The following is a 7,312-nucleotide window of genomic DNA, read 5'->3' as shown; positions in this document are numbered from 1 at the left end:
CTTGGTGAGTTCCTGCAGTGCATCTTGTAGATGGTACACATGGCTGCGATTGCGTGTCCCTGTGGAGACAGTGCATTTTTGTAGAAGGGCCAATCAAACAGGATGCTTTGACCTGGATAGCATCAAACTTCTTGAGTGTTGTTGGAGGCGGACCCATCCAGGCAAGGTGAGAGTAGTCCATCCTTCTCCTGACTATGTCTTACAGATGGTGGACAGGCTTTGGGGAGTCAGGAGGTGAGTCACTTGCTGCTTTTGACCTGATCTTGTCACCACTGTGTTTATATGGCTAGTCCAGTTCAGTTTCTGGTCAATGGTAACCCCCAGATGTCAACAGTGGGGGAAATCATTGATGATAATGTCACTGAATATCAAGCGGCAATGGCTAGATTGCCTCTTGCCGGAGATGGTCATTGCTTGACACTTGTGTGGCGTGAACGTCACTTGCCAGAACAGAAAAATAGAGCTGTTTCTTCACAGTTTGAATGAGATTCTTGTGAAATGACTACACGTCTTAGTGTTATACTTTAGCAAACTCCAAATCAGCCATAATTCATTGGGGGTCACTCGGTGGACAAGCATTAACCCTTTGTAAATACACGGGTCATATGGAATGTTTCCATATGTGCGGAAGCCCATGTGAGCAACCACGTCAATATTGGCTCTTTGGGCACACATCCCTACAAAGGCATCATCAATGGGAAAGAGTTCCTGAGATGCGGAGGCCTTGTGCAGTTTCAGAATTGATGTTGCAGACAGTAGATAGCCACCCCCACCGGCGTACGGAGGGTAAGGTTTCTTCCCATACAGAAACAAAGGGATGTAGTATTTGCTGTTCACGACCCTGGATGGGTACCAGTTTCTGAAGACATCTCCGACGTAGAGGTCACGGGCAGGGTCGATGTCTTTTAAATATTCCAGGACGTTCTCCACATTGACAAACACGTCGTCGTCGCCCTTGAGGACAAACTTGACCCCGTGGCATTCCGCGGAGAACCATTTCCAAAAGAGGGTCTCTTTCAACGACACGTTGAAGAAGGACTCGCGAAAGCCCCATTGGATGATGTCGCGGTGCTCCTCACTCTCCTGGTCCACCATGGCCTGCACAGCCTGCGAGCGGATCTGGATCTCCGTTTGCCCCAGCAGGAAGACACGACGCACCAGAGCCCCGCCAACAGTGCGCTCTTGCCCCCACGTGCTGCGGATCGAGGCGCGCCGGTCGGCATTCTCCGCCAGAGACTTAATCACCAACAGCAAGAAGGTATCTTTCTCGCCGCATCTGCGGGCTTGTCGCAGGAGTGGGAAGTTCTTGCAGTGGCGGTACATCATGAAGTCCTTATAGATTGGCCTCAACTTCGCAGTCAAGCTGTTAAAACTCAGGTTGGGAAGGCAGGGGGCTGGAGCCGGTTCCTCTATGGGCCGAGCACTGACCATATCAGCAGACAGGTTGGTGACGTTGGTCTGAGCTGGTGGGGCTTTGGAAGGCCAGATAAACTTGAGGCATGTTAAGATCTCCACTTTCCTCTTTGTGATGGTGACAGGGTTATAGAAGCTGAAACCAACTATGAGCAGAACTGAAAACACCATAATGCCTTTCATCGCCCGGCTCAAAGCAGCCATGTTCATACCTGCAGGTCGAGAGGGGAGAAAAGTACATCTTGAGAATGTATACACAGGGAAAGGTTATATACTTAAATTGAACAAAAAAACATGAAAAGTGACAAACATTCAGTTCTGAGTTCTGGCTGCACAACATTCTTCCAAGAGCTGCAGAGGCTGGGTGCTACTTGCAAATTTCATATGAATGTAAGAACTAAGAGACGGTGTACTGCTATTTTGTTTATGTTCTTATATAGGCAAGGGGATTAAGGGTTATGGGGAGAGGGCGGGAATGTTGAACTGAGACACGACAGATCAGCCATGATCTTATTGAATGGCGGGGCAGGCTCGAAGGGCTAGATGGCCTACTCCTGCTCCTATTTCTTATGTTCTTATGTGAAGGCCCCTCAAGCCTGCCCCGCCATTCAATAAGATCGTGGCTGATCTGATTATAACGACAACTCCACATTCCTGCCAACCCCGATAACCTTTCACCCCCTCGTTAATCAAGAATCTACCTAGCTCTGCCTTAAAAAGACTCTACTTTCATTACATTTTGAGGGCGACAGGGGTCGATTGGCCTACTCCATCAACTAATTTGTATGTTTGTATTATCATCGAGCATTGTTGTAGTGAAGAGGTGAGGCAGCCATTTTGTTCATTGTGCCCGTGCTGGCTCTTTGGGCTGCACGGCGGCACATTGGTTAACACTGTTGCCAGGGACCTGAGTTCAATTCTGGCCTCAGGTCACTGTCAGTGTGGAGTTTGCACATTTTCCTCGTGTCTGCGTGGGTTTCCACTGGGTGCCCTCACACTCCAAAGATGTACAGGTTAGGTTGATTGGCCATGCTAAATTGACCTTAGAGTCAGGGGGATTAGCAGGGTAAATATGAGAGGTTACGGGAATAGGTCCTGGATGGGATTGTGGACAGTGTAGCCTCGATGGGCCAAATGGCCTCATTCTGCACTGTAGGGATTCGACGATTCTATGGATCTACTTTCACCATTTTTTCAAGCTGTATATAATCATAACAACAGGCTCCTAAAAAACATGTTTCCACATGTTGTCTCTGGTTGTTTTGACAGTCACATAAATCTGGTCCCTATGGTTGCTGACACTTCTGTCACTTCTCCTTTTGCACCCTGTCAAAACACTTCCAGACTCTCAATACCATTAGCAAATCTCCACTCAACATCCTCCGCCAAGGAAAATAACCCCATGTCTCTCTCCTCTCACTGGAGGTCAGGTCTGCAAGACATATCAGGCTACAAGATGAAGGCATGTAAAATCGCTGGCTCCAACACACTCCTCCCTGATAAGCTCAATGCTTCTACGCATATTTTGAGCAAGAGGTCAGCGAGAGCATGCCCTCCACCCTAGGAGCCTTACATGAACTTGTATCTGGGGTCACCAGTGCAGATGTCAGAGCAGCCTTCTCAAAGATCAACCCAGGGAAAGTGACTGGACTGGATGGGGTACCTGGATGAACACTCAGATCCTGCGTGGATTAGCTGGCAGGGGTGTTGGCAGACATCTTCAACCTCTCTTTACAACAATCTGAGGTCCCTATCTGTTTCAAGAAGATGACCGTCATCCCAATACTAAAGAAAAGCCAAGCAGCGTGCCTTAATGACTATTATCCAGTGGCTCTGACATCCATCATTATAAGAACATAAGAACATAAGAAATAGGAGCAGGAGTAGGCCATCTAGCCCTTTGAGCCTGCCCCGCCATTCAATAAGATCATGGCTGATCTGAAGTGGATCAGTTCCACTTTCCCGCTTTCTCCCCATAACCCTTAATTCCCTTGTCTTTCAAAAACCTATCTACCCGTGACTTAAATATATTTAGCAAGGTAGTCTCCACCACTTCAACGGGCAGAGAACTATGAAGTGTTTCAAAAGGCTAGACATGGCACAAATCAATTCCAGTCTCCTGAACTGCCTGGATCCACTACAGTTTGCCTACTGCTGCAACATGTCCACAGCTGACGCCATCTCTCTGGCCCTGAACCCAAGCCTGGAACACCTAAATTACAAAGACACCTATGTCAGGCTCCTATCCATTGACTACAGCTCAGCCTTCAACACCATTATTCCTACAAAACTCATCTCCAAACTCCATGGCCTGGGCCTCAGCACCTCCCCTGAACTAATTAACTCACAAACCACATTCAGTCAGGGTAGGAAACAACATCTTCTCCATGACCATCCTCAACACCGGTGTTCCACAAGGCTGTGTCCTCAGCCCCTTATTATGCTCTTTATACACCTATGACCACTTGGCCAAATGCCCCCCCAACTTGATTTTCAATTTGCTGATGAGACCACCATAGCGGGCCGGATCTCAAACAGTGATGAGACAGAGTCCAGGAATGAAATAAAGAATCTGATGAACTGGTGCAGTGACAATAATCCCTCCCTCAATGTCAACGAAACAAAGGAGATTGTCATTGACTTCAGGAAGCGTAAAGGAGAACATGACCGTGAACATCAATGGGGATGAAGCAGAAAGGAACGAGAGCTTCAAGTTTTTACATATTCAGATCACCAACAACCTGTCCGTTCCCCCCATGCCAATACCATAGCTAAGAAAGCTCACCAATGCACTTTCTCAAAAGACTAAGCAAATTTGGCATGTCAGCTCCAACTCTCACCAACCTTTACAGATGCACCATAGAAAGCATTCTTTCTCGTTGTATCACAGCTTGGTATGGCTCCTGCTCTGCCCGAGACTGCAAGGAAGTACAAACAGCATGAATGTTGAGGAGAGGCTGAATAAACTAGGCTTGTACTTGTTAGAGTTTAGAAGAATGAGGGGAGATCTCATTGAGACGTACAAGATGATGAATGGGATGGATAGGATAGAGGTGGAGAGACTCTTCCCGCTCATAAAGGACAGTAGGACTAGAGGGCACAGCCTCAAGGTAAAGGGGGGGGCGGTTTAGAACGGAGTTGAGGAGGGACTTCTTCACTCAAAGGGTGGTGAATCTTTGGAATTCTCTGCCCGTTGAAGTGGTTGAGGCTGCCTCGCTAAATATTTTTAAGACGCGGGTAGATAGGTTTTTGATAGGCAAGGGGATTAGGGGTTATGGGGAGAAGGCGGAAAAGTGGGACTGAGCCACGACAGATCAGCCATGATCTTACTGAATGGCGGGGCAGGCTCGAGGGGCTAGATGGCCTACTCCTGCTCCTATTTCTTATGTTCTTATGTCCTTATGAATATAGCCCAATCCATCATGCAAACCAGCCTCCCATCCATTGACTCTGTCAACATTTCCTGCTACCTTAGCAAAGCAGCCAGCATAATTAAGAACCCCATGTATCCCAGGCATTCTCCCTTCCACCTTCTTCCTTCGGGGAAAAAAAATACAAAAGTCTGAGGTCACGTACCAACCGACTCAAGAACAGCTTCTTCCCTGCTGCTGTCAGACTTTTGAATGGACCTACCTTGCATTAAGTTGATCTTTCTCCACACCCTAGCTATGACTGTAACACTACATTCTGCACTCTCTCTTTTCCATCTCAATGAAATACCCCCGCCAGCTGATCCATTGTATAGCGTGCATGAAACAGTACTTTTCACTGTATACTGATATATGTGACAATAACAAATCAAATCATGTATCCGCTCTTTCAACCTAGATACATTCCGAATAAAATATCATGGCAGAATCGGTAAACAAACGTCCCAGTTAAGCTTATAAAAGCATTAAAATGCTGGAAATACCCAGGGGGTCAGTCAGCATCTGTGGAGAGAGATACAGTTGATGTTTCATGTCAAGATGACTTGTTCTTTTTTCTAATTTATTCTTTCATGGGATGCAAGCATTGTTGGTAAGGGCAGTATTTGTTGCCCATTCCTAATTGCCCTTTAACCGTCTGTCCTATCACACCATTTCAGAGGGCAATGAAGTTGCAACCACATTGCTGTAGAATTCCAATCCTCTACTGCAGCATTTAAATGGTTAGTCCAGTTCTAAGCATAGAAACATAGAAACTAGAAGTAAGACGAGGTCATTCGGCTCTTTGAGGCTGCCCCGCCAGTCACCTTATTCATGGTTGATCATCAACTTCAATATCCTGATTTTCGCTCCCCACTTCCCCCATATCCCTTTAGCCCAAGGGCAATATTGTATCGGGCCACTCAGTGGCACAGTGGTTAGCACTGCTGTCTCACAGCACGAGGGACCCGGGTTTGATTCCCGGTTTGGGTCACTGTCTGTGTGGAGTTTGCACATTCTCCCTGTGTTTTGTGTGGGTTTCCTCCGGGTGCTCCAGTTTCCTCCCACATTCTGAAAAACATACTGGTTAGGTGCAGCGACTCAAACGGGCGCTGCCATAGTGAGACAACTAAGGGAATTTCACAGTAACTTTATTGCAGTATTAATGTAAGCCTTACTTGCGACGAATAAATAAACTTTAAAAACTTTAATTTCTTCTTGAAATCATAGAAAGCCTATAGTACAGAAAGAGACCATCGAGTCTGCACTGACCACAATCCCACCCAGGCCCTGGGTGGGATTCAAACAATATTTTGGCTGTGTCTTATCAATGATAACCTTCAGAATGTTGATACTGGGGGGAATTCAGTGATGATAATGCCATTAAATGTCAAAGGGAGATGGTTAGGTTGACTCTTGCTATAGATGGTCATATCTGGCACTTGCGTGGCATGAATGCTACTTGCCACTTGTCAAGCCAAACAATGGTAATGTTTTCGAACACAAGAATAGGGAGCAGAAGACGACATTTGAACCCACCAAACCTGCCCTAACATTGCATATAATCATGACTGATCTTGGGATTCAACCACACTCCAACGTCCCCCCACCTCAGTCCCCTCCACACCCAACTCCCCATATCCTATGATTCCCTGGGAAACAAGAAATCTTATTTCAACATTAAATATATTTAAAGATGGCCCATTGGGGTTAGAAAATTCCGAAGATTCCCAACACTTTGAATGAAGAAATTCCTCATCTCAATTCCAAATGTCCAGCCCCTTATTCTGAAACTATAACCCTTGTTCAAGATTCACCAGCCAGGGGATACAATCTCTGAGTGTCTAACCAGTCAACCACTTTAATAATCTTGAATATTTCAATGAGCTCACATCTCATTCTTCTAAACTCTAGAGAATATAAACTCGACTTACTCAGTCTCTCATCATAGGACAACTCTCTTATCCCAGGTACCAGTCTAGTGAACCTTCACTGAACCATCTCCAATATCCTTCCTAAATATGGGGACCAAAACTATACACATTACTTCAGGTGTAGTTTTACCAAAGCACTATACAGTGTGAGTAAGGTATCTTTATTCATGTACTCCAATCCATTTGCAATAAAGGTGAACATGCTGTTTGCTCTCCTATTCCTTGCCATTAGCATTTATGTGTTCCATATTCTGTCTAAGCATTAACATTTACAAGTTCTAGGGGCCATTCGGCCCATCAAGCTGGTACTGACAACAGACCTATTTAGGCCCTATCTCTGTAAACCGATGTATTTATCCTGCTAAACCCCTGGCAACAAGAGATAATTGGGCATGGCCAATGTACTTAATCAGCACCTCTTTGGACTGTGAGAGGAAACCGGAGCACCCAGAGGAAACCCATGCAGACACAGGGAGAATGTGCAGACAGTGACCAAAGGCTGGAATTGAACCCACATTCCTGGCACTGTGAGGTAGCAGTGCTAACCACTGAGTTTAT

General features: G+C 46.1%; 1 pseudogene; it reads right to left on the bottom strand.

The window, feature by feature from the left end:
• Nucleotides 1-471: 471 nt before the first annotated feature.
• LOC145348626 (N-acetyllactosaminide beta-1,3-N-acetylglucosaminyltransferase 4 pseudogene) overlaps nt 472-7,312 on the bottom strand; it is a 31,102-nt pseudogene continuing 24,261 nt past the window's right edge.

Source organism: Carcharhinus amblyrhynchos, chromosome 1 (genome assembly GCF_965287045.1).
Source record: "Carcharhinus amblyrhynchos chromosome 1, sCarAmb.v2.hapA, whole genome shotgun sequence".
Taxonomy (NCBI): Eukaryota; Metazoa; Chordata; class Chondrichthyes; order Carcharhiniformes; family Carcharhinidae; genus Carcharhinus; species Carcharhinus amblyrhynchos.
This window is presented reverse-complemented; position numbering and strand designations above follow the sequence as displayed.